Source organism: Lissotriton helveticus, chromosome 1_1 (assembly GCF_964261635.1).
Source record: "Lissotriton helveticus chromosome 1_1, aLisHel1.1, whole genome shotgun sequence".
Lineage (NCBI taxonomy): Eukaryota > Metazoa > Chordata > Amphibia > Caudata > Salamandridae > Lissotriton > Lissotriton helveticus.
In genome coordinates this window covers 1552272191-1552288966 of record NC_136057.1, presented here as the reverse complement: position 1 = coordinate 1552288966, position 16776 = coordinate 1552272191, and positions in this window count along the sequence as shown.

Sequence of the window (16776 nt, the reverse complement as noted above, 5' to 3'; positions counted from 1 at the left end):
ACAATGCTGAAACTCGGCGTGGGTCGCCCCATTAGCCTGTGAGATGGCGTCAGTAGCGGACCGATGTGCGAATAGGCCGAAGGCAGCACAACGCGCCAAGATCCGGATGTCACCGTGGTGGTTTCATAGTTGAGAGGCACTTCATCTGCAGTGGGGCGCCGAGATCCGGATGGCACCGAGGTGATGTCTAGCAAGTTGCTGTACTGGTGTGGTCATCCTACAATGCTGAAACTCGGCGTGGGTCGCCCCATTAGCCTGTGAGATGGCGTCAGTAGCGGACCGATGTGCGAATAGGCCGAAGGCAGCACAACGCGCCAAGATCCGGATGTCACCGTGGTGGTTTCATAGTTGAGAGGCACTTCATCTGCAGTGGGGCGCCGAGATCCGGATGGCACCGAGGTGATGTCTAGCAAGTTGCTGTACTTGTGTGGTCATCCTACAATGCTGAAACTCGGCGTGGGTCGCCCCATTAGCCTGTGAGATAGCAGTTCTTTGGATTTGGGCCTGGCTCGTCTGCTGTAGTGGGGCGCCCCTTTACCGTTTCAGTTGCCATTCAGCTGAGTTTCGGCTGCTCTTGATGCTACAGCGACAGGCGGCTGCAACAGGACTCTCAAAATGGCGGCCTGTTCTTTGGATTTGGGCCTGGTCCACTAAAATGGCCCTGGGACACCTTAGAACTCGGACGCTCGATTTTTTTTTCCTTTCCTGTACATGCAAAAAAAGGTAAATGCCCGGTACGTTACACGCTTCATCTGCCACGATGAACTCTCTAGAGGAACCGAAAAAAAATATAGTTGTGGTAACTATACCATGCATTGTCATATGGAGAGGTGGCACCAATTAATTATAGTGCTGCATAAAAGAGAGATTTGGAGGAGAACCCCTGACCTGCTAGTACATTCATCAAAGAAGTGGCACTGAGAGCTTCAGAGGCAAGGGAAACGGTCCCAAATATTTAGAAGAACTTTAGAAAGATTAAAATGACATGTTTAGATTGTGGCAAATTTATTTCATGTGGACATCTGAGTCTTACTCTAATAAATACAGCATATGAACATCATCATAGTCGATGGTTGGTAGAGACATTTTGACTATATCCTGGACCTGCCCGTCCTCGCCCAAAATGGCGCCAGAATAAATGGGACTCGTAACTCCTTGTTGTGTACTGGTTGCAGAACCTTGAAATCACGAGATACGTATGCAGTTTTGAAGCACATGGCGGGCGGGGACGAGAATTGATTGAATATTTCGACATCCCTATTGATATTAAGTTCTGATGTGTTATTGATTACTGTACTGTTGAAAGTTCGAATTAACGTCACCCATGGTACTTGCCCGCAAATGTATATCTAGATAATTTTATTGTAACTGGCCCTGTCGTATTTTAATTATAAAATGTACGTCCACCGATTCCGTAACTGTTAGACACCTTAGTTCTTGCAACCTAATGGCCCGCCCGTTACGTTCCTCTACAGTGTAAATGTCTATTTATCATATACGATTACAGTTTGCTCCGTGGCCGGCCCACGTGGTTATAGGCTCGTATTTGTATAATGAAATTTTCACAATAAAGGTTTTTAAAAGAAAACATGGTAGTAGTATATACATTGGTAAAGTTTTTAATAATAGTCACTGTTTTAGAATCATTAAAAGGCAAGTGAAATAAAGCAGACCAATTACATGAAGGGTAAAAGGTATAATACGAAGGAACGCAGTAAAGATAAATGGTCAAGGGCTGTTGTGTTTTCTATTCCTGCAACATAAAGTGATCGATAAGAATCTCATATTCAGGCGTATCGGCGACTAAGACAGCAGGTCGACCCTCTTTTGCTCAACGGCTCCGTCATGGGACGAAGAAACGCTCTTTTTCTCGAAAAAAGAATATATTTTACTTGCAGGACAGTTGTAAAATTTCCGGGAAAGTACATTAGCCTGGAACATTATAACATATATTTATGAAAAAATAATGTTCGGAAGTAATGAAAAGCGTAATTTTTAGGTCATATGACCAAGCCTTTCATCATTACAATAAGAAAAGTAAAATGAACCAATGAAAAGTTTTATTAACAAGTCACATGACTTGTTATGCTTACGTTACGCGCTGCGCGCCCCGGATGACTTCCGGATGCGCTAACGCGGCGCGTCATATGACGCATTACGCGACAACGCAGGTACAGAATATAGTCAAAATGTCTCCACCAACCAGCGGTCGGAACACAACCCCTTTCAGCAGGCTAAATAGTTCTGTTAAATGACAACAGAAGGGACAGGCAACAAGAACCATCAGTCAAAGAGGGGAGGGCTAGTTCTTCTCTACCGGGTTACATTGGGGCGCTACCGGAACTGATCGAATTGGTAGTCTACAGTGTTTCTGGATGTTTCAGACTGAAGCTGGGGTTAGCATGAGAGCAGCACCATTTCGTAGCTCCGTCGTGGTCATTCCGCAACCAATCATGGCAGCCGTTCTTTATCGTTATTTTGGGCGGGGTGGGTGGCGGAGCAGAGCTGTTTTGCAGCCATCATTGTGTGGAGTTCAGTTCATCTCACTAGTTTTGTATTTGTCATGAGGGGTTGTTCCTAATGTTTCTATTTTAGCGAGGTCAAAAAGAGATCCCATTAGTGGCCTACTGATTTTGCTCGATTCCTTTTCTTTTTTTTTACACGATTTTTCGTTATCTGCAAAGACTAAACAGAGTATTGCGACTCTGTGTTTGTTTGTAAATAGAGAATGAACCAAAGAGAACTAATTCTAAAACAGTAAATACTTGGATAACAATGAATCAAATGGAGAGAGAAGCAGGCACGACGGATTACAATGGGGGCAAAGACCTGCGTTAACTACCTTTCACTATCTGCAAAGAGAGAGTACTCCTAATAGAAATGAGGGGGGGGGGCACCATTCAAAGCAGATCAGTGTGCATAAACACGAAAATGTTTTCACTTACCACGTACTTGACATTCGACAGCTTATGATATTTGCTATTAAAAAACCATTGAAATTCACTGAAAAAACCATAGGTTATAGACCATATATAGTTAGGAATTAGCATTTACAAAACCTTGAAAATTCACTGAAAAAACCATAGGTTATAGACCATATATAGTTAGGAATTAGCATTTAAAAAACCTTATTTTACTCACACAAAACCATTGAAATTCCATATATAGTTAGTTGCACTAACTATATATCGCGCACCTGCAATCCACTGCTGATGATGTCACATATTACATCATTCATGACATGGTCAGTGACATCACTGATGACATCACTGATGACATCTCAAATGACATCACTGATGACATCACTGATGACAACATCCAGTGACTGTATGTTTCTGTAAAGTTAAAATGTGTCTTACATATTGAAGAATGAGTGGAAGTATAAGTGTCTGGACAAAGGATTTAGTAGGTGCATGACTGAATGCATGAGTGAGTGATTAAATGTGTCTCACTGAGTGCATGGGTTAGTGACTAAAGTGTCTTAATTTGTGCATCATTATGTCTGTTGTTCTGTAAACTGCTGCATGTTTTGATCAGTAGCTATATGATTAACTATATGGGTTACTGATTGATTGTCCAAGTATTTGTATGGGAGACTGAGTGTGTGTGTGGCTGGCTGGGAGGTGTGTGACTCTGTGCAGATCAATGTGTACTTGTATCAATGATTGTATAACAAGGTAAGTATGTGTTAGTATATGTTTGAAAATGTAAGGTGCTCTATGTTTAACTGTATAGACAAGAAAATGGAAGTGTCATTGATTCTTTACAGGACTGACTAGGTGTGTGAGTAACTCCATGGATGAGTGGCAGACTGTGAGTGTCTGTATAGGTGTATGAGTGCATATGATAGTGTTGTAAAGATGAGTGATTGTATGTATGAATGATAGTATGGGTGAATGAGTGAAGGTGTGTGTAGACGTAGGAATCAGTGAGTGCGTATGTAGTAACTAGTATTGGTGTGTCAATGGTTTCAAAAATTATATTCTGTATTTAACACTGGGTGAAACAGAGGTTATATTAAAATGTGAGGAGATGCATTGTATTGTCACATGAATGATATCATCAGTGATGTGGTCATTGATGTCAAATGAGATGTCATCAGTGATGTCATCAGTGATGTCATTTGAGATGTCATCAGTGATGTCACTGACCATGTCATGAATGATGTAATATGTGACATCATCAGCAGTGGATTGCAGGTGCGCGATATATAGTTAGTGCAACTAACTATATATGGAATTTCAATGGTTTTGTGTGAGTAAAATAAGGTTTTTTAAATGCTAATTCCTAACTATATATGGTCTATAACCTATGGTTTTTTCAGTGAATTTTCAAGGTTTTGTAAATGCTAATTCCTAACTATATATGGTCTATAACCTATGGTTTTTTCAGTGAATATATATATATATATACTCTATCTCGAAACGCGTCAGGCAGCGGTCTGCTGCTTTTTAAAGGACTGGATAATGTGAGCTGTTTGTACCAAATAAAGGCTTGATGGGGAACAAGCGGTTTGTGGCTCGAGTGTCACTCAATTGTTGGACACCCCAGTGAGCCTGATGTAGAGGCGGCGGTCCTGCCGCTGAGCGGCACCACACCATAACAGGGGGCCACGGAGCCCGATGTTACTGGACTCTTATGTGGAGCACGAATCATGGATAAAAACAGACGCACTTGAGGTGAGGGCTTTATGTGAGCATTTATGTGAAAGGGGTATCCATTTGAGGAAATAGCAAGGACTGCAACTCCCAGACTGCAACGTGTGACTCATGTAGAGTGGACCAATCAGAACCCACGATTTCAAATATCAGGAAGCTGCAGTCCTCTATGCCTCTTTTGACCGCCACTGCCTCTGAGGAAGAGTTGATCTCGAAACGTGTCAGGCAGCGGTCTGCTGCTTTTTAAAGGAATGGATAATGTGAGCTGTTTGTAACAAATAAAGGCTTGATAGGGAACAAGTGGTTTGTGGCTCGAGTGTTGCTCAATTGTTGGACACCCCAGTGAGCGTGATATATCTATACTACTATAATAAAGGAAGAACTTTCAGCCTTTGAGGCGGGTAAACTAGGGAACCACAGTGCCAATCCACACACCTGATACACCGTTGGAATCGTCAGGGTGTGTAGATGGTTATAGGCTATATAAATAAAAGAAAAAACGTTATTTAAAAAATGTACAGTAAAAAAAAGTAGTCCCTCCGAAGTAGCGCCGGCCGCGACGTGCGTTCTCACGTCAGGAGCGCGGGGAGGAGCGGCGTCCAGGAGCGCGACGAGGAGCGGCGGCCATGGCACGGGGGAGGAGCGGTGATGTGAGGAGCAGTAAACAGGCCAGCGGCGGTGCGAGCAGCGGACAGGCTGGAGGAGCGGCGGCTGAGGTAAGGGAGCAGCGGACATGGCGCGGGGGAGGAGCAGTGAAGTGAGGAGCAGCAGACAGGCCATGGCGGTGCGAGCAGCGGACACAGCGGACAGGCCAGCGGCGGTGCGAGCAGCGGACAGGCGGGAGGAGCGGCGACTCAGGTAAGGGGACCCATGTTGGGGCAGGCGGGGGTCGGGGCAGGCGGGGGTCGGGGCAGGCGGGGGACCCGGGCTGCTGCACAATGTCGGGGCGGGCGGAGGTCGGAGAAGCCTGTTGCACCCGGACAAGGTCGGGACGGTCGGGACGGGCTGCTAGTATATATATATATATATATATATATATATATATATATATATATATATATATATATATATGACAGCAAAAACCTTCCAGCACCTCCTGAACGGCGAACTGAGGAAAAACGGACCACCGGGACCTTTTCAATAGCAGATTTGTTAATTTATTAGCTCCTTCTTTCAATATATGTATTTATTCTAAAACACACCCCTCTCGTCTCTTTATGAGGCTAGATGCAAAAGTATAATACAAGAACTTAAATAACACACATTAAATAGGACAGTATATGTTTTGCCTTAGGGGCCTCACAAACCATATACTAAAATAGTGGTATAAGGACCATGTGAGGGATAAAAGTGAGGCCTAGGGCCTGTAGAACCGCTGGGGCAACCAGGAACCACCCAAGGTAGGGACACAGGAGACCCAGGGGTGATGTGTGCAGTGTCTAAACACAACCGCAAATCACCATTGACTTCTATGGAGGAAATTCAAGTTACAGTTTTAAAATTTAGGACACTTAGGAGTGGACTGCGGTGAAACCCCTTTAGAACTAGACACTTCGAGAGTCAAGACCCACGGGAGCACTGAAGTATTCTTGTTACCTCACCCAGGGAAGCCGGGTGCATAGGTGTCTTTTTGTGTCGGGTTTCGTCGTCGGTTCCAATTGAGATGTGCGAAGAAGTGCTGCAGGCAACCAGAGGAAAAGTGTCTGGATGGATCCAGGGGTGGATCGGAGATCTGAAGAACCTGAAAGCAGAGGGGACAGAGTCTTGGTCACTAGCTAGTGACCAGGATGGCGACAGGAAGATACCAGCCAATGTCAGGTGCTTTAAGGTGAAGTAGGTGAAGCTTGACTCTTCAGCCACGAGGTCCAGGAGATGTTGACGACAACCAGGAACTGGATTTGAGCTGTCCCACGTCAGATGTCAAGTGCTGCAGCGTCGGTATCTGGATTGGACCCAACCAACCTTGGCAACAGCAACCCACGCAAGATGACAAGATTGGATTTGGTGCAGACCAGCAAGGTCTGAGGGACTCACCCTTTGGAGGGGGTTCAGGGCACGTCTGGAACAACTAGGAAAGCCCAAGAAACAAAGGATTGTCCTTTGTGGGGACCCACTAGCCAATGGCACCCTGCCCCAATACACTAAAGCCTGTCTGGGGAGATCCTGGCACCTCCCTGGACAGGAAATCTATTGTCCAGGCCTCCCCTGCCGGAGTTTCGTCCAGCAGCAGGAGGTTAGACTGGTGTCTGTGGCAGCAGCATCCATTTTGTGATCACAATGGGAAATTGGTAACAGTTATATCTGAGAGCTCAGCATGTGAAGGTACTTGTACATTTTCAATAGTATAGGGTAGGTGCTCAGGTAGAAAATAGTCGGTTACCACAACTTCACAACAAATCACCAAATGGTGATTCTAAAACTTTACAAAATTCTTCCGAGCACTCAGTGTCCAAAAATTAACAGTCTTATGATAGTCAAATTTTCAATTTATTTTCTTCATTGAAAACTTCTTTTTTACTTTTCCATTACGTTTAGACGCAGCCAACACGTGTTTCGTCTGGTCTATGTCGACCTTTGACTTCTTCTGGGCTGCAACCCAAATAATAAAACATTTATGTATTCCAAATTAACTTCATACATAATGGTTAATTAAATTGCAAATATTCACAGGTTCATCATACATTATAGATGATGCACCCTCATTCCATAAAGTGTCAATAGTTAAGTAAGATCTAAAACCAAATTCACCCTCAAACCACCTTTTGTAGTGTACAATTTCTAAATTGAATCTCATATATAGTCACTAAAGAGTCATTTCATTCTATAGTCAAACATATTTATAAATATTTTACCCTACGAAAAAATACGGACGATATAAAGGGATAAAGTAAAGGACAAACTACTTGAGTAAATAAGGTGAGGTGGTGAAAACAACAAATTGTTAGAGTGTAGTTTTGTTGGGAAATTTAACAGTTAGGATTAATATTAAGAATTCTGTTTGTAGATCACACTTGTCAACTAGGATGATAAACACGGGATCAGAGGCACAATAAAGACGGGTGAGACTATAATCATTTGACTATATAATAAAACAGCTATTGATATAAAACAATAAATAAAAAAGTGTAAAACTTTAAAAGAATAATGTTATATGGGTGTATTGTAGCTTGAACAGACCACATCCAATGAGAAAAGGGTAAAATATTTATAAATATGTTTGACTATAGAATGAAATGACTCTTTGGTGACTATATATGAGATTCAATTTAGAAATTGTACACTACAAAAGGTGGTTTGAGGGTGAATTTGGTTTTAGATCTTACTTAACTATTGACACTTTATGGAAAGAGGGTGTATCATCTATAATGTATGATGAACCTGTGAATAATTGCAATTTAATTAACCATTATGTATGAAGTTAATTTTGAATACATAAATGTTTTATTATTTGGGTTGCAGCCCAGAAGAAGTCAAAGGTCGACATAGACCAGACGAAACACGTGTTGGCTGCGTCTAAACGTAATGGAAAAGTAAAAAAGAAGTTTTCAATGAAGAAAATAAATTGAGAATTTGACTATCATAAGACTGTTAATTTTTGGACACTGAGTGCTCAGAAGAATTTTGTAAAATCCATTTTGTGATGCTGAGGTTTTTTTTTAAACATTTACTGGGTATACCTGTGTGTACATGTCTTCTCCCTCTAGAAGGGTGGAATGTTACCTCCGCCGCTAAAACTAGTGGGGAGGGTAGTATTCCAAAGTGATTGATACCAAACACAACATGTTTTGATAAAGCCAAACCAAAGTTAGCATTAACCACGAGGGTTGTAATGCACTTAAGAGTATATGGTATGGCCATATCACAGTACAGCTATAAGGAAGGATTTCCGAAAGCTGCAGAGGGGCTCAACTCATGCTAGGGCACCCTCTCACACAAACCAAGCTCTCTGCCTTCAGGATTGTCAAGGCCTGCCATAGGAGTGACTTATAGGTTAATATGTGTCTGTTTTAAATGGTGGATATAGGTATACTATATCCCAGTAAGGGGTGCTTACACCAACTTACCCAGGCTGCAAGTGCAGACCTGTGGTGCCATTTTGGAAGGCTTCCCAGGAGTGGCATAATACATACTTCAGCCCCTGGTAGGCCTCTGGGGTACCTTTGCCCTTGGTACCTAAGGTACCATATACTAGGGACTCATAAGGGTGACCCAATAACCAATCTGATATGTACCTAAAGTACATGTAATCAATTTAGAGAGAGAACAGCTAGGCTGTGGTCCTGATTAGCAAGACCACAGCCCGGCTAAAGTAAAAAAAACAGTGAAACAGAGCAAAAAGTGGGGGTTACCATAGGAACCATATCCTACTCTCCTACACTGAGCGCAAGGTAAGTGGTTTTATTTATTTATTTACTTGTCACTATCCTGTTGTGTGTCAAATTCCCCAACCCCCCTCTCTGCACCAGCTCACTGCCTCACTGTGCTCACCTATGCAAGCGCTACTGGACCCTTGGATGTAGGCAGGAAAGTACTTTTAAGGCAGGAATTAGAGTAATGTTGATGTTTCCAAGTTACTCTGACAAGGAACAACTGATAACTCAATGACACCCACTTTCAATAAATAAAAATAACTTTTGGGAAAAACCCTACTGCGAGCGCACATTTAGTGAGCAACTACTCACGCTGCTACTTATGTTCTTTTGCATTTAGAGCTATTTTCACAAAATGTACCCTTGCATCCATTTTTGACATAAGAGTGCATTTTACACTAATTACCTAGCGCTAAATGCAAAGAGTAAGTTGGGCGAAAATCCTACCCCTAGTGCACACATAGCTATTCATATTGTGTTGCATTTAGCACTATTTCTTAAAGCAAAATCCATCTTCGGGTCCATATGGGATGCAAAGGGTCCTTTTTGTTTAAAAATATAGCACTAAACACAGAATTACACTTGTTGTGCATTTTGTAGGTTATTCCACCTGATTACACATAACAGAATCACCTGAGTTACGCCTTACGTGCAATATGCATTTATTTTCTTGCATATCTGATGAAAGCACGATCTGAAGCACAAAATAACTAACTTTGTCCTGTGGAACAGCTAAAATGTACTCTATTCAAAGAGTGCCCTCAAGTTACTTCTGCATTGAAGAGGCTGAATGAGTGAAATGTATCCCCACCCTAAGTTTTTTGCATTTCTTGATTGATGAACATAAGAATCCAGGTGACAGCATTACTGGAAGATGTTACAATTTACTTTTCTAAACTACTTGTGATTTTTTGTTTTTTAATCACCATAGTATTCCAAACAACACATTATCTTACTATACTGCTTTATTGGCTTGACTAGATGTACTGGGCTTCATTTATGAGAAAGGATGCATCGCTGTGTGAGAGCAGCGATGAGTCACTCCTCAGTGCGCACTCCTTGCGATATACCTGATGCGTCATATTTACAGTATGATGCATCATGTCGCAAGGAGTTACAGATGCGTCAGTATTTCTGACGTATCTGTATGGTGCAAAAGTGACTCATTGCTGGAGTCCAGCAATGTGTCCTTTCATAGGGGGCAAGCCCCATGTGAAAGGTCCTGCATCAGTCTTACGCCTGCTGTGAGGCAGGCGTTAGATTTTGACGCAACGGGGTCTTAGAAGTGACGCAGTGACATCTCATAGATTTCACTGTGTCAATTCTACAAGGATTTTTGCGGGTGAACGCCCCCCCTGCAAATATTATACCTGATGCAGGTTTAATGTAGCGCAGGGGTTTACTTTATAAATAGTGCGCAACAGGAGGCATGTTTTACGCCGCCGACGCTTCAGAAGCGCAAAACTGATGCAAGGCCTCATAAATGAGGCCCACAGCTTTTGCTAAACTTAGCAATTAAGACAAAAGAGTCTGTGAATCTACCCCAGGTGGGTGCTCCTTGTTCTGCTAGCCACATTCCATTGATTTCAAAGTTTAGAAATCATCACTGATTGGTAGTGTGAACTATTGTCGTAACTTGCCAGAAGGTCAGACGATAGGAGGATTTAGGATACTGAAAACTGTTTGTATATAGTGTAAAATACAAGCAAAAAAGATATAACAAGTGTGAAAAACTCATGGGTTGGTTGTTCTTTGTCATAGCTGTACTTTTTGGCCATGCCTGTGTTGGACTAAGAATGCGTCTAGCCGACTCCTTCTAGCATTGTGTAAGTTAAGTTAGCATTTGCATCACCATTTTGTATGCTGCCGTCAGTTTGTACTATGATTGAAAGCAAGCTTCTGTCACATACTGTTTGCCCCAGCAGAAAGCTGTATCGATTGTTTCTCTTTATCATTCAAGGTTGAGCTTCACTGCACTAATGAATACATCGTTCTTATTTTGCATGCCTTTTCCAGCAGGTAGCCATTCTCCTACTCTCAGAGAGACGGGCATGGGACGAGAAACCTTGAAACTAAGATAGCATGTACCCAGTCTCAGGATGGTAGCTCGTCATTTTGTACCTCCTTTGTTCATCAGCACCCAGACTGGAAAATTCCAGTCTGGGTCCGTCTTTAGGGGTGTTGGAACTGTATATCTGACATTACCATGTTGATGCAAGTCAGACCCTCTACAGCATTCTAAGGAGACTGGTCAGACTGGACTCCACTCGAGTGCATGACTAATAAATAACTTTGATTTGTATTCTCTCCTGTCTGACCGACTCTTCATTTGCATGTAAGGCTGAGAGGTGGTCGCGAGTGACCCGGGTGGCCCTAATGGGGTCACTTCCTTCACCTGTAAAATATATAGTACCAGATGTGTGAAACCATTTTGCATTCGCAAACGGTGCGAATCACAAAATTCATCCGTTTGCGAATGCAAAATGACCTTTTCCTATGTATGAAAGACTTTGGCATTTGCAATTCAGGTAATCACAAGTTTGAGTAATTACCTAAATTGTGAATGCAAATAGGGAATCGCAATTTGCGAATCCCTATTGCACATGTAAGAAGCCATTCCTAATTGGCAACGGTATATTTATAAAACACTAATTACCATCTACTTCAAGATGTTGCTAACCATATGTGAATGTGGAAAAATGCATTTTTCAAAGTGCCATAATGCACACGCATGCCCTTAGTGCATGTGTGCGTTTAAGATGTGCACTGTTTACATTTTGGGGGTGCTTCAGGGGGGACGTAGGCTCCCGGTACACCCTTGGCTTTTCATTCGCTAATTTGAGATTATTAGCAAATGCAATACCATTCATTCCTATGGGCCTGTAGGCCCATTGGAATGAATCAGGTCATATTACCTAATAGGGATTCACTACTTACCAAATCGCCATTAGGTAATATTAAGGAATCACAATATATTTTGCAATTCCTACATACATAGCATTTTGCGATTCCAAAATGGCCATTCGGTAAAAATCTCTATTTCCGAATCGAAATATGCTTGGCACATACATCTGGCCCTTAGTCTGTAAATATAATCTGTACATGATGTCTTGTCCAGAATCTGGAAAATCACTGTGTAAAATGTAATCCAGGGACAGGTGGTCACTCTAAAAGCAGAAAAGTTTGACTTCTTGGGGTATGTATGAGGTGTAAGACATTGCTACTCTTGTGTATATTCCATTGACACTCCTAATCCTGCTGTGTTCACACATTGTTTTGCCTTGAAGATGCATAGTGTTAGACCTGGCATCCTAGGCATGTATTCCCCCTACAGTTTTGCCTTCCAACCTGCTGCTTTACTGACTTTGTTTTTGCTGGCCTTGGGACTCTGTGCACTTGAGCCCTGCTAACCAGTGCTAAAGTGCTTGTACTCTTTCAATAAAATATGGTAACATTGGCCTAAACCCAATTGGCATATTTTATTTACTTATAAGTCTTTAGTAAGTGGCACTAAATGTGCCCTTGCCTGTAAATTGAATGTTACTAGTGGGCCTGCCAAACTGATAGTGCCACCCTCTTAAGTAGCACTGTAAACATCTCAGGCCTGCTAGAGTTTAAACTGCCATCCTGACCTGGCAAAATAAACCTTTTGCCAGGCCAGACCTTCCTTCTAAATACATATAAGTCACCCCTACAATATGCCCTGGACATCCCTGAGGGCAGTTTGCAATGTATTTAAATACCATGCCATGTGATTTTAAGTCTTACATATCCTGGTAGTGAAAATCTTTTACATTAGTTTTTCACAACTGCAAGGTGTATATCTCCCATAGGATAAAATCGGAGTTGACTTATTACCTTTTAAAAGTGTAACTTCCAAATGGGAAGAGATAGCCAGTTTATGTTTGGTGCCCCTGGAATCAAAATTTAAATCTCAAATTATGGTGAAGTTGGATTTTAAATTGCAATTGTGAAAATGTCACTTTTAGAAAGCTGTAATGTTCTTGGTTTAGCCATTTGGTGTCTGCAGCCTGTCTCTGTTCACATGACTGGGTAGAGCTGACAGTTGAGCTTTGTGTGTTCCACCTAGACAGCCACACAAAATAGGATGTTTAGGTGTGACTGGATGGGCCATCAATGGCAGGGTGGGTGAGAGGAGCTGGGCCTAGCCCAACTTGCACTTGAATAAGCTGTATCCTGTCTCCACACAAAGGGCTGCACATACCCAGTAGTTAGTTTGGATCCACTGCCAGGAATATAGGGCATCTGTGCACTTCAAAGGCATACCCCTAGAAGCTACTCCCCATTTCAAGGGCGCAAATGTGTATGAATACAATGTGTATGAATACCGGACCTCAGATGCCAAGTCTGCAGTATACTTCTGGACCTGGAAGGACTGCTGTGCTGCAACGACGGACTGCTGGACTGCTACTCTAAAGGAACTGCTGCCCTGCTTGCTACTCTGCTGCCTGCTGCCCTCTTGCCTGCAGAAGAAGAACCGAACCTGCAACTTCACCCAGGACCCCAAAAAGACTCCAAGTACTATTCTGCTGGCCTCCTGATCTGAGTATCAGGGATATGAGAGCCTAACCAACCATCTACTGCATCCAGCTGCAGAGAGTTCCTGGCCCCCTCGAGTCCTGGACCTTTGATGTGGCTCAATGCTCTTAAAATCTTTGTGACAGAGGACAGGCTTGTTTGACTCAATACTACATCGCTCGGACCGAGAATCTGCAAGGACTGCCGCCAGCAGTCTCTCTGCACAGCAGCATCGACCAATCATGGGGGACCACCAACGTGAAGCACCAGCCCGCCCAACCACAACACCCAGCCATGCGAAAATCACTGGTGACATTCTCTTTGCTCCCAGCAACTCTCTTCAATGTAAACAGGACTTTTGGCACAAATCTTTAGGTGGACTAATCTGGGCCTGCATATGATCCATGCTCAATCGCAGTCAGGCAGAACTTTTGACTTAGAGATTGTCCAACATGACTAGATAACCGTGGTTGGTACTTTTAGCCTGTAGTCACTATTTTACAGTTGATTCTTTGAAAAAATGATAACCCCTGATTGTACAGATTGGATTTTCGTCAATTTGACCTTGTTTTATTTATTACATTCTACACTAATTCTCTAACCTAGGATCTTTTTGTGTTTTGTTTCCACTGTTTTGCAATTTGAAGTGTTGCACAAATACTTTACACATTGCCTCAAGTTAAGCCTGACTGACTGCTCTGTGCCAAGCTACCAGGGAATTGAGCACAGATTAACCCCTTCCATGCTCATGGCGAGCTGAGCTCATCATGCAGTACAGTGCTCCTGTGCTCATGACGAGCTGAGCTCGTCATGACCACACCCGTTTTTATTGCTGCCCAGCGCAGCAGAGGAATATGTGCAGCAGCCATATGGTTAATTTGGGGTTAGCTTGTGCCTTACCCTGACAAGCACTGGGATTGCTGATTAACAAGAGCTCGCACTCAAGTCAACCAACAACATGATTTCTCACACATTGGTTCTGTGTGACTGCAGTAGATTTTTGTTTTGAATCCCTAGTCATTAGAACAAGTTGGTGAACTTATTTTGCAGCTTTATAGAGCATGCAATACATCTGATGTGTGTCAGTGTACCAACATAAACAGTTAAATTGCAAAACCACATTTGTTTTGTTACATACCTTTTTGCTACTGACAAGTTTCAAATTACACATTAGAGGTTACAAACTCTCGCTTGGACAGCTGTATAGGGGAACCAATCACTGACAAGATATGGAAAAGATTCTGCATGCAAACTAAACTTGTTTCGTGTAATCACAGACACAAATTACTTCATTTTAAGATACTAAGACAGGTTTATGTAACACCACAGCAGATGGCCCGGATACATTGCGCTACATTTGCATGATGCCCTAAATGCAACACACATGCAGCCTCTTTTATACGTATAACATGAACGTGTAACACAATAGCTACCTACTGGCAAGACATATTTAGTACTGTACAGAGGTTTACAGGGCTGCAACTGACCCCCTCCCCACTGTTAGGATTACTGGGATATGTAGACATGTTGCCCAAAAGTAACTGCAGATTTGTAGCAGTGGCAATGCTCATAGCGAAACGTGAAATTGTTACTCGCTGGGGCACTAGACAGAAGCCCACAGTTAAAGGATGGATCAAGAGTATGCCATATTGCGATAGCACAAGTGAACTATACGCTGAACTACAACCACCAACATCACACCTAAAAGACATATGGCAACCTCTAAGGGAATATCTTTGACAGCAGGAAGAACGTGGCACACATCCTAGTCAGGTGAAGCAGAGCAGGGTTCACAAGAAAACGAGCGACGACTCAAGGAACTACATGAATGGGCTGTGCAAAACAAACTTAATTGGGACTCGCGACTAGGTGTTATGGGCAGCTGAGGTAAATAGGTGATGACAAAGGTAAGGTGCATATGTTATACACAGTAACGGCAAAGTGATGATTGTCAAATGAGCCAAACAAAGTGCCGATTGTGGATTTGAGAGAAAAATGCAACTTTATTTCATTGTCCTTTTTTTTGCATACTGTATATGGGACTTGTCCCTTTTTGCAGGGTCATCCCTGAACTTTTTGCCTTCCTCCTGTATTTTGTCTGAACTGTTTTTGTTGGTTGGTTTTATGACCCTGGGCACTTTACCACTGCTGATCAGTGCTAAAGTGCATATGCTCTCCCTATTGTAAAATTATGTATGGATTAGTGACTCCATGATTGGCTTATTTGATTTACTGTCAGACCCTAGTACAGTGCACTGCGGGTGCCCAGGGCTGGTAAATCAAATGCTGCTGGTGGGATTGCAGCACAGGTTGTTTCGCCCACAGAAGCAGCCTGTAAAAGTGTGTCTCAGGTCTGCCATTGCAGAGCCTGTGTGCAGTCTGGTACTGGATGTATGACGTTACAACGCACACTTTTACAACGCATACCTTTACAACGCATTTTTTACACCGCAACATCCATTACAACGCACACCATTACAACGCATACCATTACAACGAATTCTTAAAAAATACCTTTACAACGCATTCCACTACAACGCATACTACATTTACAACGCATACCATTACAACGCATTACATTACATTGCATAAAAGGTAAGTGTTGGATAGTGTAGGGGTTAAAATTACTATTCTAACTCCAGGGGGTGCAACAGTAGGGAAAGTTTTGGATAGTGTAGGGGTTAAAATTACTATTCTAACTCCAGGGGGTGTAACAGTAGGGTAAATGTTGGATGGTAAGTTTTGCGTTGTAATAGTATGCGTTGTAATGACTGCGTTGTAATGGTATACGTTGTAGTGGTGTGCGTTGTAGTGTCATGCGTTGTAATGACTGCGTTGTAAATGTATGCATTGTAATGGATGTTGCGTTGTAAAAGTTTCATTGTAATGGTAGTGCGTTGTAAAAATTGCGTTGTAAACGTTGTATACCCTTTAAAAATGATAGAATTAGCTAAGTTCCCTTTAGATGTAAAATGCGACACTTTGAGTTCAATGTACCTTTAGACGCGTAACGCTTTACAACAAAAGTGTTGCAAGAAAGGTGATACATCGGTTCCTTGCATGCAAGAACAGTTATGCGTCGGTTCCCTATTGCTGCGTAGGGAACAGTGATGCATCGCTTCTTCTCTGCATGGGGAGTTAATGTGTCGGCTTCTTACTGCGCTTCCGTGGCGATGCGGCCCGCAACGCCGCAATGCAATGAAGATCCG